We start from the raw sequence: 18,296 nt of genomic DNA, 5'->3' as shown, positions 1-18,296 counted from the left end.
AATCACAATCTGGGTTTTACCCATTGTACTCTCTTTAGGGAAAGACCAATGGCACCCCAAAGGTAAAATGAAGCTAATACAGACAGTATATTGCTTAAAGGATCATATAAGTTGAAAATCTCAATAATATTGTTCAGGGCTATTAAATATGCTATTATATTTTAAACTTAATGTGTCCTTAACAAATCAACAAATTGCATGTATGATATTCTATTTTGCTTAATAACACTTACTGCATTGCAATTCAGCCATGTATTTCTATGATTTCTATGGTAATGAGAAATATAAATTTTCCTCAGTGTTCTAGCACACTTCTATACTGATAGACAATGAAGTAACTAATAACTATTTCAATTTTGCAATCATGTATAAATCCTGCCCTTCAGAGTATTAGTCTATTCTTGCACTGCTATAAAGAAATACCTGACACTGGGCAATTTATAAAGAAAAGAGGTTTAACTGACTCACAATTCCACAGGCTCTACAGGAAGCATGACTTGGAAGCCTTCAGGAAACTTACAATCATGGCAGAAGGTGAAGGGGAAGCAGGCATGTCTTACATGGCAGGAGCAAGAGAAAGAGAGAGGAAGGGAGGTGCTACACATTTTTACACAACCAGATCTCATGACAAGTCACTATCATGAGAACAACACCAAAAGGAAAATTCACCTCCATGATCCAATCACCTCTGACTGGGCCCAACCTCCAACATTGTGTAGATCTAATTCTAATAGATGAAAAGAAGTTGGACTAGAGGACTTCCTGTCCTTGGTGGACAAGGAGTTAATTAGCTTAGAGAGTTATGAAAAAAAGGAGAAATTAATTTTGTATTGCATTGAGTTCTGACAATATTTTACTTGTTCCACAATGTCTTTCCGCAATCCTAATTAATTTAGCACAAATATATTGTGTTTATATACTCCACACTCATTACGCAAAAAATATGGAATCTCAGTGTAATTCTGATAACAGCTACCACACTTCTCCTAGCATTTGATGAAAACACCAATTTAGATCTAAGATAGCTTTTTAATGAGAATATATTCTCATTAAAATTATAATGTGTTTTTTTTTTATTCCAAGACACCATGCTCCTTCAAAGACTTAAAGATTTATTGACATATTTAGTTTGTCTCTTCTCTGCTAGCAAGAAGAATTGAGGAATTGAGACTACATTTTTTTTAAGTAAGAACTGCTAAGGTGGATGGGAACTTTTCTCAAAAAGGTAAACTTCTGTTTATTACTGCAATATAACAATACTTACAAATTTCGTTTTGAAATATTGATAGAAAAATTAGGTAATGTGGAAAATACAGTGCTTGTTGGCTTAAATACTTTTTTGGGAAAGACTTGCTGCCCAGCTTTAAACACAATGATTAGCTGCCTCAGGGTCTGCTTCAGCTTCTTAGCCAATATATTCTTTTCTCAGGGAAAAGACTTTGTCAGATCTGTTTCTAATTTGATGGCTGCCCTGCCCAATCAAGCTTTGACCCTTTTCTTTTCTTTGAGATTATAACCCAAATAATCCTTTCTGCCTTCCTAAATCTGTCTCAGAACCCAACCACCATATTGATGCTGGGAATGGTCCAGAAGAGGAAGTAGTTAGATGAGATCACTTCCTAACTACTAGAGCATTAGGGGCTCATCTTGGGTCATTAGGAGAGTGGACCCACCGTCCAGCATAAGGTGAAAATCCAAATGGAAAAATAAATATGCCTCGTCTTCCTGGAAAAATGTGTCAATGTAGGAGGTTGCATTAACTGGTGTGATGATTCAAGCATCTAAGATGCATCCATAAAATAATAAATTAAAAAAAGTGGAATCTGATGGCTATATCTAAGTTGCATCAGTATCCCACAGATGGATAATAAAAAGCAGAATGCAATTAATAAACAACTTATTTTTCATACTTGCATATTTATTTTGTTCTTGCTAGAACACTGGACATGCTATCCAATCTGACTTAACTCTTTATTTCCCTTTTTGATATTTGTGCATTATATCAACATTCTGCCTTTTACAGCAAAACAGGAAAGAAATAAAGGAAAAGAAACTATGGGTTAATTTGTTTTTCTTTTCCTGCCTGTGTGGCCATTTCCAGCATTAGAGGGTTGACAATTATGCAGAAGTAATACAGGGAGGTAATAAAGGAAAGAAAACATGTAATAGTGTTCCTTGTGCTTTCATGTTTCTTACATCATCTGAATTAGTTTCCTAGGGTTGATGTAATAAAGTACTATAAACTAAGTGGCTTAAACAGCAGCAACATATTGTCTCATAGTTCTGGAGGTCAGGATTCTAACCTTACCTCTAAATTAGTTAATAGTCTCAGGTACTGGAAGTTAATACTTCAACATATGTTTTGAACAACACAATCCATGATGTCATTGCTATTCTGCTAGCAAAGCAAATTCTGGCTTGAATACGATGATTCAGAACCATCAACACCAGTGCTTACTGAGCAGCAGACATAACATGCTTTCCTTGTACTCATTGCTTTGAGTCTCCTTAAACTCCCACACATTATCAATCTGCAAAAGTTTGTTTTCATGACTCATCATGAACACTATATGTAAATGCACTATTGAGAAATTGTGGTGGACTCAGATACTGCGCGTATCTCCTATGCTTACTTGTACGTTTCATTGTCTCATCGGACTTCAGTTACAAAACACAAGTTCCAAGAGAAAATTAAGAATTTTGTGGCATCATGGTTTCAGATAATGAAGTTATGCATTATTCCAACAACGTGGACTACTTGCCCTTACAGACTAGCTACTTCTGCTTTTGAAAGTGCAACCTGTCAGCAACATAGACCAAGAGCCCCAGTTAGATGTTATTACTCGAAGAGATGAACTGGCTATGATGGAAACCATCTCAATTTGTTCTCACAGGAATAGACCACAATTTCAGCTATAATTTTGCCTTTGCTACCCATAGAGCTTCAGCTAACACCCCTTGACGAGTCTTACAAATCTGATTCTCAAGCATAACATTTAAACAGGAAATCAGTTCAGCAGTGTAGAAGATGCTGGATGGTCCTATGACCATGGGATCCATTGGTCATATCACATACCCCCACCACCAGCAGCTTCTGTCTAGAAGTATTAGAATAATAGAGTATTAGAGTGGCATGTTCCAAAGACACACTGAAGTGTGGAGGAAATAGCATGTAAATAATGGTTGCCATCCTCCAGGGCATAGTGTATTTTCACATAAAATTAGAGAGCATTGCATCAAAGGGCATTTTGTCTCCTACAGAAAGAAAATGTGTTTTGGGGAAACTGAGGGTGGGGGCCAAAGTTGTCCAACTTATTGCTTCTATTGACTCTTTAAGGGACTTGTACTTCCTGTCCCTGTAACTCTGATCCTCAGAGAGTGTGCACTCTTGCCTTGGGACAAATCCAGGTTTCTTAGACTTAAAAGCTATGGCTGCTGGCTAGAAACTTTGGGCTTCTTATGTCCCCAGACCAATAGGCAGTAAGAGGAGTATTCATCTTAACAGAGGTAGTTGCCCCTGATTAGGCAAAGGTAACTCTCTGCATTTACTCAGAGGTGGCACAGAGGAGCATATGTTAAATTCAGGCAAAAATCTCTTGTATCTATTGGCATATCCTTGCCAACTGTGACTGTAAATGAACACCTGCAATAACTAATTCTGTAGAAAGGTTATCAATTATTCAGATACCTCCGAAATAAGGGTTTAGATCAAACTATCAGGCAAACTAAAGGGACTCGAAGAAGTGGTAGCTAAGGAGAGAATAATTTAGAATGAATAGTGGGAGAGAAAATGATGAGTATTATTTGCGGTCCCAAGACCAAATGCAAAGATGGGGCTGTAATTCTTTTCACAAGTCTCCTTGTTACAAGTTTACTCTCAGATATGTAAATGCTCAGCTCAAACCTCCTTTCAGAAGAAAACTTGATGCTCTCTTGCAAGAAATGCAGTTAACTGTTAATTCAGAGTCCAATTTGGATTGTAAGCTAAGGCTGTGCTCTTCTTGTGACGAACTGTAACCCATAAATGAGCAAGGCAGTGGATAAAAAACAAACCAATCATTTCTACCCTATTTGGGACTCCTCTAGCGAGCAGGCATTCTCTGGGCCTCCTCCTTCATTTGGAAAGATTTGTTCAAGCATGCACTGCAGTCTGAGAGTAACCTCTACCCAATCATACTTCTTTTTGCATCTTTCTCAGGCTTTTTTTCCCCTCTTAAAACTTTTGGAGTCTTAACTCCATTTCAGTAACTGTTTCTAAGAAATTTCTGAAAGAGCCCAACAGAAATATGCAAACTTATTTTTCAATGCCAATTCCAACAGTAGAGTAGTATCTATAAATTAAGACTCCCTGAAAGCATGAAACTGAGATTCGATATCATCATCAATCAGATCTCTTCCAGCATAGGGTATATAATAATGCAAATAATCTTCTCACTTTGAAGAAACCTAGTTCTAGAAAAAAAAAAAAATTCATTTGCTTCTTCAAAATTACCAGATATATTTTGGTGTATGAAGAGGTAATTCATAACTCAAGAAGAGGGCTAAAATTTCTATGGTGATATTTGAATATTATATAATAGAATATAGAAGCAAGTGATAATGCTGATCTCTAAATCTCTTGATATTTTGATTGCTTATTGTGTGTGTGTATATGTATATTAGCTGGAGTGTAATACAATATGACAATGAAAATGTAGTATATCCAGAATTTGTTTCCTTCCAGTGGGTTCTTGGTCACACTGACTTCAAGAATGAAGTCGCAGACCTTTGCAGTGAGTGTTACAGCTCTTAAAGACGGTGTGTCCGGAGTTTCTTCCTTCCAGTGGGTTCATGGTCTCAATGACTTCAAGAATTAAGCCTCGGACCTTCACAGCCAGTGTTACAGCTCTTAAAGATGGTGCCGACCCCAAGAGTGAACAGCAGAAAGACACACTGTGAAGAGGAAACAGCAAACCCTCCACAGCCTGGAGGGGGACCTGAGAGGGTTGCCAAGAAAGGCTGGGAGGGGGCAGCTTTTTTCCCTTATTTGGCCCCGCCCACATCCTGCCGATTGGTCCATTTTACAGAGTGCTGATTGGTCCATTTTACAGAGCGCTGATTGGTCCATTTTACAGAGCACTGATTGGTCCATTTTACAGAGTGAAGATTGGCACATTTACAATCCTTTAGCTAGACACAGAGTGCTGATTGGTGCGTTTTTACAGAGTGCTGATTGGTGCATTCACAATCCTTTAGCTAGACACAGAGTGCTGATTGGTGCGTTTATAATCCTCAATCCTCTAGCTAGATAGAAAAGTTCTCCAAGTCCCCACTCAACCCAGGAAGTCCAGCTGGCTTTACCTGTCAGTAATATGGTTATAAAAGGGCAAATTTAAAAATTCAGTGATTGCATTATGACCCAAAGTCACTTTGTTCGTGAGGGAAGCGAGTCCTAAGCTTTCCTTCATAATGCAGTTCAAAGATACTATAAACTCAAATGCTAAGGGAAACTGAACAGTGTAGAATAGAAAATTAGCAGGGAATAAACAGCTTAGGAATTATTTTTTTCTTCCCTTACCTTTTTTACTCTGCCCTATTTCTTTGACAAGAACAGTTGAATTCCTCTCTTGAAGGTTTATAGCATTTGTGGGATTTGGGGTTTGGAATCTAGGCCTCCTCCTTTTCCTCACATTTCCATTGGCTGCAGATGGTCACTGCTGGTGAGAACACCAGATTACACACTACCACAACTTTCTTTCTTCTCCTATTTGGTAACTGACAAAAGGGACAAGAATCCTGTGCTGGTGGCCATCATAGTAGCCTGACGCCTACAGCTCACCGAAAGTCAGGAGGCAGCTGAATTGTACTTACACCACAACTTGAATACAGTGGAGCAAAAGACATTTCTGGAAGTAATTTTAACTCCCTTATGTGTGTCTTTAGAGCTGAGTAGTGTTTATCTTGGGGAAAAGATAAGGTCCTTCTTCAATAGCAAGAGCATAAATAGACTGATAAGGGGAAATGCAGGTTGAAATTTCAGGAGGTCCCTGCTCCAAAAAGTCATTTGTTATTTTCTTTTCTTTGCAACAAGATTCAAGCAAAGTTACGACTATAATTGCAGAGGGAAGGAACTAAGTAATAGCATGTTCCAAAACTTCTTCTTTTAACTTATTATCATAGCCTGTGAAACAGATAAATAGTCATGAACATTCCCTGAGTATAATACAAAACTAGATGAAGTGGTACTAGTTCTATAAACTCAATGTGCTTTTGTTTGTTTGTTTGTTTAATATTGGTAGCTCTTAATTAAAACCCACTTTGTTGGTATGTCATCACTGACCATAATGATTTTTGGGATAGTATATTTCATTCATCAATAGAAATTTTACTTCTTAGAGATAGCAATTCGTCTTTTTCCTTCTCTCTGCCACAGGAATACTTGATTAATAATACTTTATTAATTATGGCAAAATCTAAATGTTATAACTTAGTATAGTATAGTCTAACATAATTTAATGTTAACATAATTCATTGCCTAGATGGTATAATGATCAGAGAGATTTAGAAAAGAAACGCAACTGAGGCTATTAACTCACTTATTGATTTAATACTTGAAAACAAATGAATTGTTCAACAGGAGAAAATCAGAGACTTCCACATAAAGTACTCTTTGGGAGTTTAGTTGTTTTTTGGAGGCAAATATAGAAAGGAGGGAAAAAATAGCATGGTTTGTTTTCTGAAGATTACGTATCATGTATTTAGGTATTAGATTATAGAGTTTTCATAACTATTAATCAAAGTGCATAAACAGTTGCATGGAACCCCAAAATCTCAGTGCCAGGAGAGCCTCATAGACAGGTTTCATGCATACATTTTTCTTGGTGTTTATTGCCAAGATCAAATGTGATCCTATAGATCTCTCTTCTTGCCAGTATAACTACTTGCAACCTGTGGCAGGTCCCTGAGCAGTATTGATGATATTGGTCTCTGAGCTTTCAAATAGAATGTTACATTGAAATGTCAGTTCTTAGACACTTACTCAGACTTTCTTGAAGAAAGTTATTTTGTTGCCATAAGGTGGAATGGACATACCAGACCCCCCTTAATGGAAGTGCTATGGGTAGATTGAGACAAAGACCAACACCAAGAAATTTCTTGTTAGGACTTTGGCTGCTTGACTAGAGAAATATTCCAGGAAAGAAAAATCTGTACCAACAGATAAGAGTCTTATGAGAATCCCGGAAGTTCATCTTGTAGGTGGTATGTCCTTAGCCTTTAGAGTGGCTGAGTGATTTGCAGATGGTTCCTCAACTTTTAATTCAAAGGCAGTATTTTGTTTCCATTCTTCCTTTCTTGGTGTCTAGTGAGTCTTTACAAAAGGGAATTAAGGGACCTAGTCTTACTGTGTAAAAACACATTTTTTGGCATGTATCAGGGGTCAAGCACTATAAACAGTCATTATCCTTATTTATACGGATATTGGTTTGGCCACTGGTATTCTAATGATTAGGGCCTCATGTCAAGGTTTGTACAGGACAATTTTCTGTGTATAACAAATAGCTAACAAACTAAAATCGGAATTGTAATAATGCATGAAAATACGTATTATAGCTTAGGAAAATATTTACAATAAAAAATGTGTATGTTCCCTCAAAGCAGATGGTATAATCCCAGGAGGCAAGCAAACGGGTGCATAAACAGGATAGTGATTGTGAAGGAAATGCACACTAAAGTGGGTACGGTGCTTCGAGATCCCATGAGATACCCAAACCAAAATGATTGGGATTGGCATTTACCTGTTATGACTAAAGACATGAAACCTTCCCATGACAGGAAGGTGGATGACACTGAGCCACTCCCTAGTCATCAGGGTAAAAGTATGCTCTAACAGAAATTTATGTCTGCATAAAGTTTGCCTGAATTTCTTGGATGCCTTCCAAGCATTAATAAGACTGTATTGTAGAGGCAAACACTGAAATGGATTGAATGGTGGAAGCCTGACAAGTTTTCTTGAGAGATAGACAACTCTGCCCCATGGGTGGGCCGGGCTCTCTAAGAATCTAATCACAACCTTTGCACTCTGGCTTAAGATGATTAAATGTATCAAGAGTTTGTTTTCTACTCAGTCTGGCTTTCTCATAATCTGCCCAAAGAACTGCTGCTTTATTTTAGGTAAAAATAACCATAGACATAATAACATTTGCCTTTACGAGTTTAGGAAAGTGAAAAGTATATTTAAAATTGAGTCACAATATATGTCACATGAATACACAGAAAAAAAAAAAACTGGTAGTAGTTGGTGAATTAATTAGAGATTCAAGACCTACATTGTATCTCTAGCTCTCAGGTAATATTTTACAGAGTGAAACCGTAACATACCAACTTATCAAAATTATGGCTACCTTCACCCATTGTGGGTTTGTTTTACCAACTCATCTTTAATATCTGGAAATTCTTTTCATTCTATATACTGTTAAAATTCCTGGCTTTAATCCAAGATGTCAATAGGTCTAATATTGGGCCACTATGTTGAGAGAGGGAAATTATTGGTAAATTCTAATATTGAACATAAAAAATTAGGTGCACCAATTTAACTAAGCCCTCAAACAGTCTCCCTCTGTGAAGGCCAAAATCTACAAGGCTCCTGTACCTCCTAACCATTGGCTGAAGTAAAATGGTCCACCTCGGAAAATATATAGAAATAGAAATAAAACCTTAAAGGTCATGGTTTTCATTTTGATGCCATTTGGAGATTATTTTAATATGGGTCAAATTAAAAGAAAACAATTTTTTTTCTGGGCGTGGTGGCTCATGCTTGTAATTCCAGCACTTAAAGGAGGCTGAGGTACGAGGATCACTTAGGGTCAGGAGGAGTTTGAGACCAGCTTCCCTAACATGGTGAAACCCTGTCTCTAATAAAAATATAAACATTAGATGGGCATGGTGGTGCACATCTGGAATTCTAGCTAGCAGGGAGGCTGAGGCAGGCAAATCGCTTGAACCCAGGAGGTGGAGGTTGCCCTGAGCTGAGGTTGTAGCACCGCACTTGAGCCTGGGTGGCAAGGCAAGATTCCATCTCAAACAAAACAAACAAACAGAAAATAAACAAATAAAAAAGAAAGAAAACATTTTTGCTTGTAATCTTTTAAAAAATATCACATGATAGAGAGAATATAGGGGTTTTTTTGTTGTTGTTGTTGTTGTTGTTGTTTTTGAGATGGAGTCTGGTTCTGTCACCCAGGCTGGAGTGCAGTGGCACAATCCCAGCTCACTGCAACCTCCACCTCCTGGTTCAAGCGATTCTTTTCCTCAGTCTCCCAAGTAGCTGGGACTACAGGCACCCGCGACCACGCCTGACTCATTTTTATATTTTTAGTAGAGATGAGGTTTCACCATGTTGGGCAGGCTTGTGTCAAACTCCTGACCTCAGGTAAGCCACTCCCCTCGGCCTCCCAAAGTGCTGGGATAACAGGCATGATCCACCACGCCCGGCTGTGAATATGGTTCTAAATTAAATTTACCTGTGGGGAAAAAATAGTAAAGAATTTAAAACTCGTTCCCCAAAGGCAGCAGTAAAATTGCATGTGGCTGGGATGTTTGGACACTTGTCATTATCTGGGTGTTATTTTACTTGTGGCATGTTGTTGATGAGTCAGATGGGCACCCAGTCCTTTGTGATTGTCTTGAAAGATGGGGGACAATAAGTTTTTATTTTGATTTGGGTTTTGTTTTGTTTTTTATCCTCTAAAACAGTATTTCTCAATGTGTGTACCCTTGAATGTTTTGAAAGGATTATTGTTCACTGTAATATACATTGCATGATGTTTCATACATCTGGTATTCACCTATTAAAATTCTGATAGCTGGTTCCCATGTTTTTAAGAAAAATTTTTAAAGCGCCTCTAAACATTTCCAAATGCCCCCAGGAAGGTTGAGAACTACTATGAGGTTTGCACTCATCTGTTCCCAATGAATGAAAACTTGAAGGGCGAAATAGGCCATGTGACCCTTGGGGAACCCAGCCTTTCAGCTAAGATGCTTTGGCCATTTTCCAGCTGAACATTTTTTGTTCCTCTAGGAAAAATGTAGACTTGAAAAAATATCACTGGAAGGGAATTGTAGAAAAAGACTTAGGCCATTCAATTCCCAAGGGAGAGGAAGAAATGTCATGGGGAGCAGTTCATTTCCACATTTTCTAATTTGTGCAACCTGCAATACTTTACCAAAAGACAAGAGGGAAGTGGCCCTCCAGCATTACAAACTACAACAAACACTTGTCTTTGAGCACCATGATCACTGTCCATTGTTTCACAGCTAAAAAAGAGGACAGGTCAGCCTGGTGCGGATGACTCAAGCCTGTAATCCTAGCATTTTGGGAGGCTGAGGCAGGTGGATTGTCTGAGCTCAGGAGTTCAAAATCAGCCCAGGCAACACAGTGAAACCCTATCTCTACTAAAAATACAAAGAAATTTGCCGGGTATGGTGGCATGAGCCTGTAGTCCCAGCTACTCAGGAGGCTGAGGCAGGAGAATTGCTTGAACCAGGGAGGTGGAGGTTGTGGTGAGCCAAGATCACGCCACTGCAGCCCACACACCAGCCTGGGGGACAGAGCAAGACTCCGTCTCAAAAAACAAAAACAAAAACAAAAACAAAACAAAACAAAAAAAACGAAGAGAACAGGTCACCTTGCATTCCTTGAGCAGACGTCAACACGTTTTTCTGCAAAAGGCCAGATGCAAATATTTTAGACTTTGTGAGACAAACCTTTTTTGTGTCACAACTACTCAACTCTACCATCATAGTTCAATGAAGCCAAAAGTGGTATATAAGTAAATGGAATGGTGTGTTCCAATAAAACCTTATTTACAGGCTGGGTGCGGTGGCTCATGTCTGTAATCCCAGTGTTAGGGTCACCCCAGTCAGACTGTTCTCCCTCCCTTCCCATAGGTCTTACAGTGCAGTCCTTTGTGACCTCCGCAGAGCTCCCCCAGGGCTAAAGACAAACTCCCCTTCATTGACCCCTCCAAGTAACTGTATAGGCTGTAGTTACAGGATGCGGTTAACATGTCTGCTCACCTCGCATAATAAAGCCGGCAAAAACATCTCTAGGATGCCGTCAAGACGCCTGCACCCCCGACTCAGCCCTCCTGCACACCCGACTCAGCTCCTCGACCCTGACCCAGTTCCTCTCCCTATAAAGCCCTGCTGTAGTCTCTAAGCGGGGCTGCCTCCTCTGCTTTCGTCAGGAGGTAGCCAGGCAGGCCTGACAATAAGTCAGCTTGCCTGAACTTAGGTCTACTGGCCTCATTCCTTTCTCAGCTGTCCTTCCAATTATCCCTTACACCCAACACTTTGAGAGGCTAAGGCGCGTAGATCACCTGAGGTCAGGAGTTCGAGACCAGCCTGGTCAACGTGGTGAAACCTCATACCTACTAAAACTACAAAAATTAGCCGGGCGTGGTGGCAGATGCCTGTAATTCCGGCTACTCGGGAGGCTGAGGCAGGAGAATCACTTGAACCCGGGAGGCAGAGGTTGCAGTGAGCAGAGATGGTGCCACTGCACTCCAGCCTGGGTGACAGAGTGAGACTCCGTTTCAAAAAAAAAAAAAAAAACCCTTATTTACGGATATATGTTTTTTATGTCACAAAATATTATTTACTAATTTAATATTGTAAATGTTTTTAAAAATGTAAAAACTATTCCTAGTTTTCTAGACCCACCCTACAACAGCAGGCAACAGGCCAGATATAGCCCATGAACTATAGTTTAACATCGGACCTTGAATGGCCACCCATGGACTAGGCTTAGCCAAGTTCATCAGCTCAGGTGCCATTATTATGCAAGATACTTCGCTGTATTTGAAGGATAAAGGAGGAAGCTATCCAGGATCATAGTGACTAAAGAATAGTTGATGTTAATAAAAAGCTAGGTATACAATGTGGTGTGGGTATTTTAATTTTTCACTTTTGCACACACAGAAATTTTACCCATTTGAACATCTTAACAAATTTCTGTCTCTTATCAAAAAAATAGGCCGGGCGCGGTGGCTCAAGCCTGTAATCCCAGCACTTTGGAAGGCCGAGACCGGCGGACCACGATGTCAGGAGATCAAGACCATCCTGGCTAACACGGTGAAAACCTGTCTCTACTAAAAAATACAAAAAAAATAGCCGGGCGAGGTGGTGGGCGCCTCTAGTCCTAGGTACTCGGGAGGCTGAGACAGGAGAATGGCGTGAACCCAAGAGGCGGAGCTTGCAGCGAGCCGAGATCCGGCCCCTGCGCTCCAGCCTGGGCAACAAAGCGAGACTCCGTCTCAAAAAAAAAAAAAAAAAAAGAGAGAGAGAGAGAGAAATGGTGTGGACAAAGCAATTTGTCTCTTGAAGTTAGGAATCTTTCATTAACGTACTTAGAAAAATATTTAGTTGTTACAGCACTCAGAAAGAAGCAAAGAGAAGTATCTCACCAGGTTTTTGGCCAAAAATTTAGCTGAAATATTGTGGTGTGTAGGGTTAATTTCAAATTAAATGCTGTATTGTGTTTTCTGACTAAGACGTATATTCACCAAAATAGCTTATATTCTAAGTCTCTGCTTTTCTTAACTTTTTAAAAACTATTTATTATTTTTCTTCTTAGGAGGAATAACATTCTCTTTTTAAAGTCCACTTCAAATCTGTTGCAATTATGATACTCATATCTATTCTCAAAAAGTTAATAAAACAGATGAGAGAATAATGAACTAAATACTTCAAATATTTATTAAAATGGTCAGTATGGTTGCATGAGAACTCTCTATACTAATTCTGTTTCTTTTCTATAAGTTTGAAACGTTTTTTGTTTGTTTGTTTGTTTGTTTTGTTTTGTTTTTATAGAGTCTTACTCTGTCGCCCAGGCTGTAGTACAATGGCATGATCTCTGCTCATTGCAACCTCCGCCTCCCGGATTCAAGCGATTCTCCTGCCTTAGCCTCCTGAGTAGCCGGGACTACAAGCATTTGCCACCACACCCAGCTAATTTTTGTATTTTAGTAGAGATGGGGTTTCACTATGTTGGCAAGGCTGGTCTTGACCTCAGGTGATCTGCCTGCCTCAGGCTCCCAAAGTGCTGGGATTATGGGCGTGATCCTCCACACCCAGCCATTTGAAAAGATTTTAATATAAAAATTAAAAAGAAAAACATATGGTCTATTTGTCTTCTTTCTCTCTTATTCCTTTTTATATAGTCGTTCATTAAATCTTGTTAATTCTTGGTCTAAATGTCCATCACCATGTCACAAATTACTTTGGTATTAGGAATTCTCATTTTTCTTTTTAGCTCATGTACTCTTTTCTCTCAATATCTAGACTAATTTCCTTTAAATGCTGCCTGTGTGTTGAAATGCTTTTTTGATTGCCTGGCTCTTCCCCCAGATTGACCCTCACCACCGAAAACTTTTACCTGCTGCTTACATAAATGCATCAATATCTTGTCCTATTTCCTCTCTCATCTCTCTCTTACTAGAATGTATTTTTCTTAACATCCTTTTGGCCTAAATCTTTCTTACCTATATGTCAAAGCTCTATTTCTTAAATAAAGTATTTCCTTAGTTCAAAGATAATTTTATAAAGGGTAGTGTTACGATTCATTCAAACATAAAATGACTACAGGCCAAATATTTTATTTACTCATTAATCAATAAGGCAGCCATGAGGCTGTAACAAGTAGTTTATAGAAGAATCCAGAGAGGAGATGCACATATGCAATAAGAAATGTTAAATTGAGTTGCTAATATAAGTAAAATTCAATATTTATAAGACAACAATGAAGCTGCCTTTGCAAAATTATAACTGAGACAATTATTACAGTGAAAGAGATCTGACCTCACTGATTCCATCTTGCTTCTAACCTCCAAGCTGTCTTTCTTCATTCCTGGGCATAGGCCAAACTAAATCTGGAAGGAACTTGGTTACTTAGGTTCAGCTTTGTTTCAGACAAAAACACTCCTTTCCCAAAACAAACCCCCTTTCTTCCCGGGGACTAGACTCCTTTTGTAGGACTAACAAATTAGCCACAAGATGAGAAATTGTGGTTTAGGAGTCATGCACCTGGAGGCTGCAAGATTCTAAACCTCTCCAAATTGCTTCTGGGGATAACATCACTATTGTAAAACCAAAGATACGTGCTTGAGATATTTTGCAGATCCTGCGCTCCATGGATTAGCTGGCGCAACCTGGATGGACAAAGTGGCTCATCTGGTCTTGTGGCCCCGACCCAGGAACTGACTCAGTGTAAGAGGACAGCTTCTACTTCCTATGATTCCATCTCCAACCTGACCAGTCAGCATTCTCCACTTCCCGAGCCCCTACTCACTAAATTATCCTTTAAAACTCTGATCCCCAAATTCTCGGGGAGACTGATTTGAGTAATAATAAAACTCCGGTCTCCTGCACAGCCAGCTCTGTGTGAATTACTCTTTCTCTATTACTGTTCTCGTGTCTTGATAAATTGGTTCTGTCTGTCTAGACAGCCAGTAAGGCGAACCCGTTGGGCAGGTACAACAATCAACTGGAAATACATTAGACAAAGTTCATTCCCCTCACTAGGAATAATTTGCATTATTGTGAGTACTTCATTATTTACAGAGTTGTAAAATATCTTAAAGGCAATGAATGTGGCATACCCAGGGAATCAGATAACCCAGGTGATTGCATAAAACAGAATGCCCAGTAATCTTGCTGTGTGTGTGCCCATTTCAAGGTCTTTTACAATTTTTCCTGACACTGAGTCACTTCTGATTTTCTTTCTTCCTTTTAAAATGTTGCCTGTGTCATGTACAGCAGTTTTGGTTCATCCCCTTCAAATCTCCAGGGAGCTCATAGGCCAGCAGCAGTGGCATCCCCTGGGAGATTGGTAGAACACACATTCTCAGGCCCTGCTCCAACCTCCTGAATCAAAACCTGCATTTTAACAAGATCATCAGGCAACTTACGTGAACATTAGAGTCTTGGAAACAGTGGCCTATACTACATTAACTAATGCTACTTACTAAGTTGGTGGTCTTGCATTGTTCACTATTTTGTTACTATATCTCATATTTCTTTATTTCCAAAATATTTAGAATATAGCTTTAAGCAAATAAGGGAATTGAATCAAATTAATTAATTAATTAAATCTTTTTTCTCAAAATGAGGCAGATGCTGGCACTGTTTTCCATTACTAAAGGTTCTTAAACGGCTTTAAAATTTACCTGTCGTCTGACTCGTCTGACACTTGTGGAGGCTGCAAGTCATAGCTGAGCTCATACTGTACTGGAAAAATGAATAATGGAATTTTCTTTTATTCCGTGAAAGGTTTAAGAAATGTGCTATAACTTTTTTATACATAAATAAAAGACATCTCAAATAGTAAGGGAAGAAAGATCAAGTAGGTATGTTACTCATTCAAGTTCCCAAATAGGAAAATTTGTCTTGTTTTACTTAATGTATGTGATATTCTCAACAGGGCTAAGTTCCTGAAGACATTAAACAAGAGTTTTGATCTCCCAGTCTTAGCAAGTCTGAATTCAGTCAATTCCACACATGAGTCAAATATACTTTTACAAGACTTATGGTGCTCTCTTTGGCAGCACATATACTAAAAAATTGGAATGATACAGAGATTAATGTGACCTCTGCACGACGATGCCATGTAAATTTATGAAATAGTCCATATTTATTTGAAGAGAAAAAGCCTGCTTTCTGACTGATTGCCTTGAAGGGAAAAAAAAAAAAAAAAAATTATTGTGGATCATTTACCAATCATGCCACACAAGAATTTATTTTAGTATATTTTATTTTTTATAAAATTGCTAATGCCAAAGCTTTGTATTAAAATAAATAGTAAAATAAAAATAAATAAATAATAACAAGAGTTTTATGAACTGAAACTAAACTTCTCAAAACCATCTAATATGTTCTTGTTAGGTTTAGGCATATTATTACTAAGACTAATTTAATTATCAAAAAAATAGCAGGAAAAATATCCATTTATATTTTCACACAGGAACACATTACAATGAGTTGTTCTGGTTGAAAAGTAAGCATTTTTTACCATGAAAAAATATTACTTTATTTTTAGTGTATCGGAGGTTCAGCTGAACTTTCTCTCTCATGTAATTAGTTAATTAGTAATCAAAGCTATTTCAATTTTTTTTCCCCTAAACAATTAACCCATAATTTCTTTTTACACATTTTATACATCATATCCACAAATGGGTAGCTCATATATTTTTATTTAGGAAAATATTTTCATGTAGGAAAAACTTCTTAAAAATTCAAATTTTGAAGTGCCAAGTTCTATTCTACTTATGCCTTATTTCTAAAGGGAAAGTAATCCAAAATTTAAATGCAAGAAGATGTTTTCAGTTGTTTGGTATCCAACAGTCACCTCTCTGCCTGTACATAGACCATTTTCCCATAGCTCCTTTAATATGACACGGAAGGTAGTGCATAATATTTCCACTTCCTGTACGATCCCACAATAAAGAAAAAAGCATTGTTTGCTCTGCAAATAATAATAAAGACTTAGATTATGAGTCTTGAGTTCCATGATATGAATCTCACTTCCTGCTCTAGTCATTGGATTTCAATTGACATAAAATACACTGATCTATACATATTTGCTGTGGTATTAAATTAAACAGCATAAATTACAATGCCAGCACGTGAGGTGGCTCACACTTGTAATTTCAGTGCTTTGGGAGGCCAACGCAGGAGCATCACTTGAAGCCAAGAGTTCAAGATCAGCCCTGGCAACATAACAAGATCCCCCTCATTACAAAGTATTAAGAAAACAAAAAAATTAGCTGGATGTGGTGGTGTGTGCCTGTAGCCTTAGCTACTCAGGAGGCTGAGACGGGAGGTTCCCTTGAGCCCAGGAGGTTGAGGCTGCAGTGAGCTACGATCATGCCACTGCACTCCTGACTGGACAACAAGGTGAGACACTGTCTTTAAAAAAAAAAATTACAGAGGGCCGGGCGCGGTGGCTCACGCCTGTAATCCCAGCACTTTGGGAGGCCGAGGCGGGCGGATCATGAGGTCAGGAGATGGAGACCATCCTGGCTAACACGGTGAAACCCTGTCTCTACTAAAAATGCAAAAAATTAGCCGGGCGTGGTGGCGAGCACCTGTAGTCCCAGCTCTTCAGGAGGCTGAGGCAGGAGAACGGCGTGAACCCGGGAGGCGGAGCTTGCAGTGAGCCGAGATCATGCCACTGCACTCCAGCCTGGGCGACAGAGCAAGATTCCGTCTCAAAAAACAAAAATTACATTGCCAACAATTAATGTTAAGGTAAATTTTATACGAGAAAGAAAATTTCATCACGTATCACTTCCATTTTTATTCCGTTTTTTCCAAAACCACAATGGAATTAATAAATGAACAAACAATCCAAACCTTTGCAGCCAGGAATGATAGCTTTCCAATTTTCAAAACTCTTTAAACTCATTTTGGATCTGCATAGTTTCATAACCTACCCTGAGGGAAGCTTTTCTTCAATTGTTTTCTTAGTGAATGTACAGGCTTCTGCTAGTTTTGGTGTGTGGTTGATCAAGGTGCTACCTCTCTTGCCCATGCTTGTTTTGGTGTCTCATTTTATATTTGAGGCTTTGACTCACAGAGCTTCCTGTTTTATAATCTTCTGACTCACCAGGAGAGGGAAAATGAGTATCAAATCTCATGTCTTGAAATTTTGTCATATAAATTAGTTTACCTTTACCCATACTGAAGGAACTACCATCTGAATCAGCGATATCACTGCTGGGTACATATCCAAAGGAAAGAAAATCAATATATTAAAGAGATACTGGCACTCCTATGTTTATTGCACCACTTTTCACAGTAACCAAAATATGGATTCAACCTAAGTGACCATCAATTAACAAACGGATAAAGAAAACGTGTTCTATGTACACAATGTCATATTATTCATCCACAAAAAATAAAATTCTGTCGTTTGCAACCCAAAGAATGGAACTGTAGGATATTACATTAAGTAAAATAAGGTAAGTACAGAAAGATGAATATTATATGTTCTCCCTCATATAAAGGAACTAAAAAGAATCAATTCATGGAAATAGAGAACAGAAAGATGGTTACCAGAGGCTAGAAAGGGTAATGGGGTGGGGGGATAAAACGGAGATGGTTAGTTAGTACAAAAGCAGTTAGATGAAAGGAATAAGATCTAGTGTTCAGTGGAACAATAGGGTAACTATGGTTAACAATAATTTACTGTATATCTCAAAATAACTAAAAGAGTGGAATTGGACTGTTCCTAGCACAAATAAATGATAAATTCTTGTGGT

At 38.5% G+C, this 18,296-nt stretch overlaps 1 non-coding gene across 1 annotated transcript; it reads left to right on the top strand.

Annotated features, from left to right (window-relative positions):
• Nucleotides 1–15,565: 15,565 nt before the first annotated feature.
• On the top strand, nucleotides 15,566–15,671 carry LOC112611238. The gene has a single exon (XR_003116605.1). It is a non-coding gene; the product is annotated as a U6 spliceosomal RNA (small nuclear RNA).
• Nucleotides 15,672–18,296: the final 2,625 nt, after the last annotated feature.

The sequence above is a fragment of the Theropithecus gelada genome, chromosome 17, assembly GCF_003255815.1.
Source record: "Theropithecus gelada isolate Dixy chromosome 17, Tgel_1.0, whole genome shotgun sequence".
Classification (NCBI taxonomy): Eukaryota; Metazoa; Chordata; class Mammalia; order Primates; family Cercopithecidae; genus Theropithecus; species Theropithecus gelada.
The sequence above is the reverse complement of the archived record's forward strand: the minus strand, read 5'-3'. Positions and strand labels throughout refer to the sequence as shown.